The sequence below is a fragment of the Condylura cristata genome, unplaced genomic scaffold (assembly GCF_000260355.1).
Source record: "Condylura cristata isolate star-nosed mole 26May11 unplaced genomic scaffold, ConCri1.0 scaffold00038, whole genome shotgun sequence".
In the NCBI taxonomy this organism is placed as follows: domain Eukaryota; kingdom Metazoa; phylum Chordata; class Mammalia; order Eulipotyphla; family Talpidae; genus Condylura; species Condylura cristata.
The window spans coordinates 4,133,366-4,144,991 of record NW_004567139.1 but is presented as its reverse complement, the minus strand read 5'-3'; the positions used below and the strand labels follow the sequence as shown (position 1 = coordinate 4,144,991).

The 11,626-nt window shown below is 39.3% G+C and overlaps 1 protein-coding gene across 3 annotated transcripts in view; it reads right to left on the bottom strand.

Annotated features, from left to right (window-relative positions):
- The window catches only part of MAP2K6 (mitogen-activated protein kinase kinase 6), a 166,270-nt gene extending 159,174 nt beyond the window's left edge, over positions 1–7,096 (bottom strand). For all 3 annotated transcript variants that reach the window (XM_012733144.1, XM_012733143.1, XM_012733142.1), the window contains exon 1: positions 7,026–7,096. The gene's annotated coding sequence lies outside the window, so the exon portion shown is untranslated. The remainder of the gene's footprint in view (positions 1–7,025) is intronic.
- Positions 7,097–11,626: the final 4,530 nt, after the last annotated feature.

Below are 11,626 nucleotides of genomic sequence, written 5' to 3'. Positions count from 1 at the left end.
CACCTCCGGGGCAGGCGGGAATCGAACTCATGCATAAGTGGCTTAAGCTTCTTAGTGCTGTGCTTTAACCCGCTGCGCCACCAGGGAGGGCCAGGGCCCATTTTTTTAAAGATTTATTTATTTATGCTTACAGCACTGGAGTACAGGCCAGAGATGTGGTGGGTGAGAAGATTCCTCAGAGACAGAGTGGGGAGTGTAATAGGCAGGTCTACTGAAATACACTGCTGAGGGGAGCAGCAGGTGGGTCAGGAGGGGTCTGTCGCGCCGCGCCGTATGGGTAAGCTCCCTGTGGGGTATTGAACTCGTGCTGCAGGCGTTTCAGAGAGCTTCACAATGCAGTGCTTTAACCCGTTGTGCCACCAGGGAGAGCCCAGAACTATGTTTTTAATGTTGCATCCTCTGGTAGAATGCTTTGTACATATCGAGAAGAGCAGAATCATTGTGGAATTCAGTTGCATAGTGGCCAATGATAGACCTAGCACACTTCTTTCTTTCCTATGATGTAGCAAAAAAGAAAATACACTACCTTATGATTTTGATGACTACACTTTTGCATATTGTAAATTTCCAAATGTAAACAGATATTCTCATTTGAGTTAGTAGTATATGATAGTATATATACACTATATACATATATGTTATAACATATACATGATATTTATACACATTTTATATTCTATGTTATACATACATATAAATTTACTTTTCTCCCATATAGGGAAAATGATTAGGTGTTAGAGTACTAATTGAAAATCAAAATAGCATGAAGAAAATATAATAAAGTTGATCCAAGTACATGTGATCCAAGATGGTGATTTTTGATCCATGATGGTGATTTTTTTAAGCTTAGAAAATTTGTACTTCTCATACTAGTTTTTCTGCATTTCCAGACATTACTAAAAGGTGGAGGCTCCCTTTTTACACTTAAGTGAGACTTAACCTCACTTTTTAACCCAATACTCCATTAACAAATTAAGCAGGCTTGTGAAAAAACGTTGGCACTCATTCTTGAAATACAAGTTTAATTAAAAAGGTCACTTCTTAATTTCTTTTAGTTCGTTCTTGATTTCCGTTCGATGATTTTATTTTGTCGCTTTTACCCTTCTCTATTTACAAGCTACATTCTTCTCTCAGTGTTGGGTCAGTGGGAAATTACTTTTATGCAACATTAACCTCCCAGTTCATTGCCAAAGAGTTAGTCCCAAAAGACTCACTGACAAAATCAAGGTGCTGAAATCACGCTGGAATCGATTTAAAGTATGTAGCAAAAGCAAGGGAAAAGAGATGGGAGAGGTTGACCCTGTACTTAGAAGGCACATGTGAGGTGGACTAAATAAATTACCGGAATCCCGTATAGTTCTTATATCCTGTCTCCCAGTTTGCTGATATTGTGGTCACCTAGATTTGAGAGTGAACTAATAAGATTCAGTACTTTGAGGATGCTGCAAGCCAATTCACACTTGTTCTACTTGATTCTGACACTGATATGCTCAAAGCTACATGTAACTTGCATGGATTTTATCTAACCAGGTTGAGCATAGGGTCAAAGTGGATCCTCATAAATATTTGGTATCTTATAAACATTTGTGCTTACCTGGTACTTCCACCCCTTCTTAACTGTCCATGTTCAGAATATAGACTTAGTTTATCTATGTCTAATTCATTAAATTCTTAATAATTGATCTAAATAATATATACATATCTATTCTACTTAATTTTTAATGCCTAACATACCTATGAATTCCTTAATTTTTTATTTTCTATTCCAGACTGGAATTTTCTACAGTAATGCAACAAACATGATAGATGATTGTTCTTGAGTTTTTAACATACATTCTTAACTTTATAATGTCTAAGGTTCACCAGTAATTATGGCATCTCTTAAAAAAAGGCAGCATTTAGAAACACAAAATGTTTCCATTCTAACCTGTTCTTTTTTCATGCTGCAGTGTTTTGATTTTCTTAGTTAGGATGCATTATTGTTATAGTCAAAAGTCATTTCATTTCTCCAAGATTGTAACCAGTTTTTTTTGTTTGGTATTTCTTCTTGCATGTTTCTAGTCCATCTGTTTAACCCATCTGTTTTTTATTTTCAGTAGAATAGAAGCTCTCTGATAGCAGGGAATTTGTATGTCTTATTCATTACTTTTTCTCCAGCACTTACATGAGTGCTAGGGTTTTATGGATATTCAATATAGATTTGTGCAAAGAATGAAAGAACCAATAAAGAACACTACCATCCTTTTCTAAATATTTTTTAATCTTAACCTATTCTTCCATTTTATTTTTTCCTTTATACTTTAATTTATTCTTTTATTGTCACTTTCAGGTTGATTTATTTGGACACAGATTCTTTTCAGTTTGACAGGCTCCTTTTGATGGATTGTTTCCCAGTGATGTGCAAATTTTATAGCATTTATCTTCAGTGAAGATTATCGGTTCTCCGGTGCTATGAGTTGTACAAGGGTCCTTATCAAAGACCTGGTTTATGGCCTAGAAGTTTGTTTTCAAGTTTTAGATTCCATTTTTTTAATGATTATGGAAAATTGCACTTTCATTCGGAAGGACTTTAAATTTTCATGAACTTGCATTGCTTGCTATCTCCATTCAATTAGACTACAAGGCAGGAGATAAGCTTCTTGGCTACTCTTAAGCTTCAAAAAGCATATACCTTTCATAATCAAATCTATGCAGGAATTTTAGTTCGAGCTCCTTATAAATTGGTAGAGCCACATCTCTGGTCCCTGAATGAAGTAAAAATCTCTATTCCTGGTCCTTACTACAGTGACTCTGAATTTCTTCTTTATTTTGGTATATGTGGTTTTTGTTTTCTCTACTTTGAGCTCAACTTTATAATTTCAAATAGTTACAACCGAGCCACCCTCATTTCTATAAATTTGGAAGAGATGGGAGTTGGGAGTCTCATGCCAGAACGATTTGGTTCCATAGGTCTTACTAATGAATTTCATCCAGCTTATTCAATAGAACATTTCTCAGAATCATTATCTTGTTTTTGTTTCTTAGAGTTTTTTGGCAACAATCTTATGGATATTACCATTCAAATTATCTCAATAAATAACACTGTGCTAAATATTTCAGGATTATTAAGATGACTAAGATAGTCACTCAAAAGGCTAACATTATATCATACAGAGACTAAGAAAGACTCATAAATAATCAAAAAGCAGAATGTCTTTAAGTGCTATAGAGATGAATATAGCTTCAGAATAATACATGCTACATTTATTATTAAACAAATTACTATGCTTATTAAAAGAATGAAAAGGGAAGAGAAAGAAGGCATCCTCTAGTGATTATAACAGGAAAAATTTCATGGAAGAGCTGGTGTCTTGAAGAGTGAGATTTCAAAAGGGAATAACGAAGTATTTGAAGGGGTGGAGGGGGTCTTGCAACTTGAGAGAAAAGCATTAACTTATGCAAGGAAGTGGGAAGGTGGAGGGAATAATCGGGGAACAGCAAGAAGTCCAGTGTGTTGTGTTAAGATGATAGAATAACACCATTGTTAGAATATAAAAATAAAAATGAAAATGAAAGATAGGTGGGAGTGGGGTGGAACAAGACGGGTAAAGTATTTAAAGATCATTTAATTAAAATGAAAATTAAATGATAAATTGTCAAATTTAAGGGTATTCTATTTAGTTATTTATTTTTATGTATGCATGTATGAGCCATGATCACTAATAATTTAGTTTGAGCAGTTTGCTCTCATTAGTACCACCCTCTGGGGGTCAGCACCACCAGCTTCCACTAGGTAAACGGAATTAGCATTTTTGTACCATCTAGTGGCAATAGATGGTAACCGCAGGAGTGAAATCCTCTGTGGAAACATTTGTTTTTCTTAGCTCTCATATGGTGCCTAAGTAGCAATGAAATGGTCACATCTTAACCGGATGGGGAAATAGAGAAGATAAAACGACATTGCTTGGGGGTAAAATGAATTACAGACAAAGGACTTCTTACAGTGGAAACATTCGAACACTTCACATCAGGGACTGGACATGGAATCGTACAGTCATAGGTGGTCTACTGGCGTTTGTCAAGAGAGGACAGCTTACCGGCTCTACCTAGGGGTCCAGACATAGGATTTATCTTCTACGTTTATGGAAATACATTCCCTGATGTTCACACAATACCCAGTCACCTAGCAAAGCATATCTCAGAATGTGTTCCTGACATTAATGCACGACTGAATTTTGGCATGAACCTTAAAGCAGAATCTGTATGAGTGTGCAGAGAGCGCTGAGAAAAGCAGAGTTGATGAGCAGCAGAAGCAGGCTGAATTACTGAAGGTAACGATACTGCGCCAGAATAGTCCCTCCTTTGCCCAATTCCAGTGTAGCCTCCAGATCTTAAAACAGATCGAAGACTTTCCCCAGCCTACATCCTTGATTTCTCGGGACGTGCAATGAATTCCTGCTGTCCTCCCACTGACCACTATCCCCTGGATGCTACCAACCGCACGCCACAGCCACTTTCCCTTTGAGTCTTCAGCCCTCGTTACAGCTTAAGCTGCTTAATAGCTGGAGCTCTGTGGGTTTCACTTGCTCTTCTGTTGCTAATGTTTAGGATAGAGCCTGGCTAGGTTCGACACTGAGAAGATCTTAACAATGAACAGATGCATCACTGATGAGGAGAACTGTGCTGTAAATGTACAAAAGCTTCAATGAAGAAAATAATATTTTCAGGAAAACAACTAAGAGAAAACACCTTTGTTTATGTTTAGATCTCCATCGTGGAGACCGTTTATTTGAATCTCTGGTGCCTTCGATTTTTCAGGGAACTTGGCTCTTCTCCACCTCAGTGGCGGAAAACTAATAAGTCACCGACATCATCATTGCCGAGATTAAATAAAAGATTATGAATAAAGCAGATAGAAGAGTGGGTGGCACGTCTTCGGTGCTTTTATTATTTCAGCATCCCTTGTCTCAACTCCTTACAGCAACCCAGAGAGTCAAAGAAGGCAGTTTTAAAAAAAAAAAATCTTATTTTACAGATTAGAAAATCAGTGATCATGGAGCCTAACTATTTGATGTGAACTCACATTGGTCATGAATTTTCTAAATCCATAATTCCTAGGTAACACTTCATTGTCCTTTCTATGGCCTCAAAATGCTTCCCTAGAGAGAAAATAAAAGAAAGAAAATTTGGATGCTAAATAATCACAGGGCCAAATGGCCGGGAAAGAAAATAAGCTGTAAAGGCTGCATTATTTTTCTCTTGCTGCTGCAACAAATGACCACAAATTAGTGACTTCAAGCAACATAAGTTTATTATCTATCAGGTCTGTACGCAGCAGGTCCGGCTGGGGCTGGCAAGCTGCATGGCTCAATCTGTAAAGGGGATCTGTTTTCTTGCCTTTCCAGCTTCCAGAACCTGCCACTCTTCTCCCTCTCTAGACAGCCAGGGTCCCTGAACTGTCATTCCCCAGAATGACAGGGCTTCACTCCGACCTCTTCAGCCTCCCTCTTCTACATTTAGAGACCTTCATAATTACATCAATTAGGACAATTTCCCTGAATAGCACTTAATTCTCCTGTTCCATGGAAAATAACTTGCAATTTCTGGTATTGAAATCTGGAGAACTTTGGGTAAATCTGGGTGGGGTACTGTTCTGCCTGTGGCACAGGAATAATGGATTCCAAGGAGGTTATTGGCAAGGGAACCCCCAAATGAAAGGTGGGGCAGGTGCTTGTGTCTCAAATGGAACACAGTGTTTCCATCAGCACACAATGCAAGTTACCTGATATATATTATTAACTCCTATTGATCTTGGCAGACATAAAACATCTGTACACTTTCGCATGATTAAAACAGAATCTATCTTACTTTGTACTTGTGTAATTTTTTTTTCTGATTTGAGCAAATAAAAGGATTTTCATATATTCCTGTTAAACTGCATCTCTAGATTTTTAATTGAGTTCAAATTGTTTATAGAATTTTGTCTCCCAGCTCTGTCTTCAGTCATAACTACTTTGCTACATAGATTTTGTTTCATCCTCTGACTTAACTAGAAAGACTTTTTATATCTTCACCTATGTATAATTTATGGAAAATAGAAACAAAAATTGGAGTACAATTTGCCCACTAACTTTGCATTTACTTAATTACCATTACATGAAACTTATTTTAGGGTATCATGAAAGTTGGGATTAAATGCTTTCTGAAAATGCATAAGCCCCACATTAACTCACAGATCAAATAAATACAAGAAGTATAGTGTGAGTTCTCTTAAGACTAGGTTTTCTGCTTCCTGGTGACCTCCAAACTTGTCTAAATGTTCAAAACTGCATTTCTATCATTTGTAGTTTTATTTTTCTATCCTAAAGTTTTGAGTATCTACCTTTTATCTCTTTTGTAAAACAGGCCCTCTGTCATTCTCTTCATATTTTACATTTCTCTGAAATTACCAGGAATGCAATATAAGTCTTAGGTTACCAGTAAACAGCTGTGGGATGTAATTTGTGCCTGAAACATGAACTTATTTGAAACAGAGAGGTGTCTGCTTACTCTAACTCGCCTCGCTCAAGTTTCTGTTCTCTTTTACCACTTTAAAGTCCATTTTCTTTACAGAAGAGGAAAGAATACCCGGATTGAGTCAAATTTTTATGTCTTTATATTGTTATTCTAGGTAAACTGATAACTTTCTGTTTATAAACATCAACCCAGACTTACTTCTCTGTGCTAAGTCCACTCTGGCTCAAACAAGCTCCCCATCTCTTCCTCCTGAAGGGACTAGATAACTCCAGCCCTCAACCAAAGATCTCTCTATGACATGTCATAGTTGACACCACATAGTCCAACAGTGAGCCAAACATTATTAATCTCCTTGAATTTTTTTTTCTGTTTGGAGAAGCACAAAGAAAGAACATACTTGGAATCCATTTTCGTGTAATAAAACAATAGTAGTAGCAGAGACTTTACTGGAGGAAGGAGCAGGTCACCGTTCCTCAGCCCAGCCCCATCCTCCCCAAGGACAAAGGAGGGGATGGGAGGAGTGTACCAACCTTTGTCTGATGCTCCACGTGCCAGGAGTCAGAGGGATGGACAGAGGGCCTGCTCCCAAATTGAGAAAGGGCTCTTGTGAGCTTCTGGTCAAGTTTGAAAAGAGGACCCTACGGCTAAGGGCAGGCAAGAAGGGCGTGAGTATTTATTGATTAGTGAAAGGGAGGGAAGGAGCACTCCGGGGAGGCCTCTCTAGGCCTGAGAGACTCCCAGGGGTGCCAGGATAGGAGTGTACACTGGTTTTAGGACTGGGCTTGAGAACAAAGGAATTAAACTTTACTGGCAGAGAAACCAAGGAGAATGGATTTGGCTCAGCTCCATCATTGGTCCATCTCTGTGTAGTCCATTTACTGTTGAGAACTGTGAGCCCCCATCAGCACAGCTCTGAGGGTGCCGGTCTCTCGACAGTCTCCAAGGTGAGCACCTCATGGTGGTGTGTGCCTGCAGCTCCGACATGAATTTCTGGGCTTGTGATACCCCTTCCGGGTAGCAGCCAACTTGAGAAGCTGTGGGCAGATAGCTCAGGAATGGCCAAACTGGGGAAAACTAGTAATAAAATCAAAGGGCCAAGGAAATTTATGGCAGGGGGTGTCCAGGTTTAGAATCATCAGCTTTTTGTTTACCAGCCCGTGGGAACAGCAACATTTTGACCAGTTTTACCCTTGAGCTCTGTTCTGTCTTTTCCCATGACCTTTCCTGTCTCAGGAGTAGAAATAAAAGCTAAACAAGCTAAACTTGCCCTCAGAAGTCATGCCTTTCTCCAATTTTCCATCAATTAATAGTTAATATTTTCCATAAGCTGTTTAATAATCTCAGCTACATTTGAGCAGGTAGGTTGGAATTGTTTGTTTATTTTTAAGATTTATTTATTTATGTATACAGGACTGGGGTATAGGCCAGAAGTACAGGGGGTGAAAGGAGACAGAGTGGGGAACAGAACAGGATGCTCTACTGAAATCCACTGCTGAGGGGAGCAGTGGGCAAGACAGGAGAGGTCTGCTGTGCCATGTGGGTCACTCCCTGGCCAGGGATCTAACTTATGCTGCATGACTGCAGAAAGCTTCCTAGTGCTTTTTTTTTTTTTTTAAAGATTTATTTATTTGTGCATATAGAACTGGGGTACAGGCCAGAGGCTCAGGGGCGGCGAGAGGCTTCATCAGAGACAGAGTGGGGAACAGAACAGGCAGAGCTCACCTCTGGGGCAGGCTGGGAATCGAACTAATGCGGAAGTGGCTTTAGATTCTCAGTGCTGTGCTTTAACCAGCTGCGCCACCAGGGCCAGCTTCCTAGTGCTTTTAACCCATTGTGCCACTAGGAGGAATGTTAGGTTGGAATTCTGTTGTTAAAGGTGCCAGATTCTCTTTCTACTTTGTCAGCCAAGGCTACATTTCTTTGTGTCTGCTTTTTCTAGAAAAAGGTACCAATTTGAAATTCTTTGAAATTACGTTCAATTTAAAAATCACAATTCAATTTAGAAATCACATCACTTCTCTTAGTGCTTTTTCTTTTAAAAATGTCAATATTTCAAAACAAAAAACAGCCTAAAATTAATAGATTGAAAAATGACATATAATATATAATTTTCCTTTCCATGTATTGATAATCTTTGCAAAATAATAGATTGACTTGACATGAGCAAATTTCCCTAATAATTTATCTTATAATTTTGGCTAAAATCACATAAACAGTTCAGTAAATAAGACCTTGATCTCTAGCAAGCAAAAGAACAACATAAATAGAGCTCATTGTTTGACAGCAAGCGCTGAGGTTGTAGGTTGGTGTTTGGGATTGCAAGCCAAATTCTCCTTTTCTACATTAAATACTATCCAAATTTCAGATCACATTTATTTTCTCAGTCAGACGACTTGTTAAATCTCAGCCAACGGTTCCTAGGATCTATGTATTCCCATATGATTTATTTGTCTGAAAATCTATTAATGAGATATGGGGATTTGGGTTGCTCCATGACAACCAAGCGTTATAGCTTGTTTGTGATTTCCTAGATACAGCAGCTTGGAATTGAAAAGGAACATCTTTCCTGCAGCTGCTTACTTAGTCATGGGTGCTGGTAACTATGGAAATTTAGATTGAGATATTGTGTGGCTTAATGATTACAAGATACAGACAGGCTGATAAATAGTCTGTTCAGACAGTAAAATGGCATGGTCAATGCATTACTTTGTAGTAGTCTTTTTGCCACATTATCATCATAATTTTCTTCTCCATCCCCAAAGAATTAAATGCCTCCCCCTTTTTTAGATAAATTTTGTTGAATGAGTGATATTTTGTGGGAATAATGACAACAGTCTTTCTGTAGTTTTGCATGTGTTTATTTTTAGTAGCATCATCAATATTTCCTATACACTGTGATGCATCATATCTGGACACTTAAATGGCTATAAGAAAAAGTTCTCAATACTGGGAATATTTACAATTTAATTGAAGAGATACAATATTTACAAAATGGTAGTATGCATGTCTTTGGGGGATTGTACATCTTTTTTTTTTTTTTTTTTGGCATGATGAGCCTTAAAGAACTAGGTTTGGCTCTCATCTTGAAGAATATAAGCAGATAGAATGAAGGACAGAGAACACTCCAAGCATAAGAAACTCAGAAAACAAATACCTAGAATGTTGGCAGAAGTGATTAGAGTTCTCACTAGATTAAGCTACTAGTGAGAAGTACAGTTGGAAAGGTGGGGTAAATGGTACTCTAGCAACACATTTTTACCAAGGTTATTTATGTTTGGCTTCCTTTAATGTACTTGTTCATACATCTTAGACCATTATGATGGAGGAAAGAAAACCTGAAAGAGACATCACAAGGTTAAAACCTAACTCACACAACAAGGTGGGGGTAGAAGCGATTAACATGACCATTAACCCAGTCAAAGAAATAAAGCTGCGTGTGCTTTATCACAAGGCAGATGACCCAAACAGGTATCGCACTACTGTATCAGACTGCTGTAGAGAGTGTTTGGGGGCACAGTCCTGAAGGTTAAGATATAGAGGTTGGACCCAATGGCCCATTGTGATATCTCCAGTTCCTTTATGATTCCACATAGTCATCCAAAATCAGCAGCCAACCGGCCACTCCACAAAGGCATAAGCCCCTTCCAAAGAGAAAAGGACTATAGCGGTGTAGTCTCTGCTCTGGCACAGGGGCACGGGGCAGCAGTCCTGCCCACCTGTGACTAAGCAGTGGTCCTCTCCACCAGTCCTCTCCCTCCGCAAGCCAGCAGCCCCCTGCCTGCCTGACACCTGTACCCGCTGGGGTTTCTCTACACTGACCTCCCTCAGCAGAGGCTGCTCTCCTCAGGGCCTCCCAAGTGTGACCATGCAGGCCTCTCTGCAAACCTGCCCCTTTCGGGCAGCTCTTTCTGCTCACAGGTGTCTACACAAGTGTCCGGTATTCTTCTGTTCCTTTCACCTAACCCTCCTGCTCTTAACTATAGCTAATGTCTCTGTCTCCTAGAGAAACTCTCCTGGGAAATTAGCCATGTGCCACTGAAAGGGGCACTCTGGTGAATCTTTCCCAGAGTGAACACAAAGACCTCACACTCCAAACTCATCTCCAAAAACTACTTCAATTAGTTGTATCTGAGATGTTTGAGCTCATCAAAGAAAAAAGCGAATGGTTTCATTACCTGGATTCTTCAGTTTTCTGGTATAGCTTCTAGGCCATTCTATCCCCTCCCTACCCCCCTACCCCCACCCCCAACTCCATTGTCAGAATTTTAATCATGATAGATTCTACTAAACTTCTTTCAATTTCCTAATCCAAGTTTGGCCGGTTAAATAACATCTGATTCCTTGATTAGAATATATGTGTGTGTATATATAGGTGCATATGTATACAAATATGTCCAATATATATTTATATATCTAATAGAACTTAGAAAACAAAGTGAGTGATGGGGAGATTTGGTTTAAATTTGAGAAGCAGAAAATAATAGTAAGTAAAAAAAATCCACACTATATATAAGATCAGTGGAATTTTGAAAATCGCAAAGAAATATGACATGCAATTATTTCGAGTTTTTCTTTACAGTAACTTTAGACCACTATTTAGGCAACTTTGGACAATAAAATTCAAAACATCAGCTTATAATTTTAGCAACAACAGTGCGGTATAGAATCTCCCACAGATGTCCAGACTGTCTGGAAAATTCAGGATCCAGACTCTCAAGAGATCACTTTAGAAACTAAAAGCATCGTCCAATGTCCAGAAGTCAACGGTTGGTGTGATGAGCTAAGAAGGCGTCAGTTATGGAGATGAGGACACCACACCCCAGACTGTAGCGGGAAGCAGAAAGCATTGCAAAGTGCATCAAAATGCAGTCCTGGGAGAAGACCGTTGAAAAGTCGGGAACAGGCAAGTAAGAATTCCTGAAACTTAACGTGATGCTGGAGCAGATAAGGAGAGGGCGGGGGACCAGGGTCACACACTAGGAGGCGGCAGGGCTCGGGCTCCAACCCGAGCTCCCGACTTCAAGAGCGTTGTTTTGCCTGGGCCTCAGGGGCCAAGGCGCGATCTCAGAGGAGGAGGCAGATACAAGGCGCCCGGGGATCTCACGGTGAGCACCCGGGCTGGGTTCCTAGG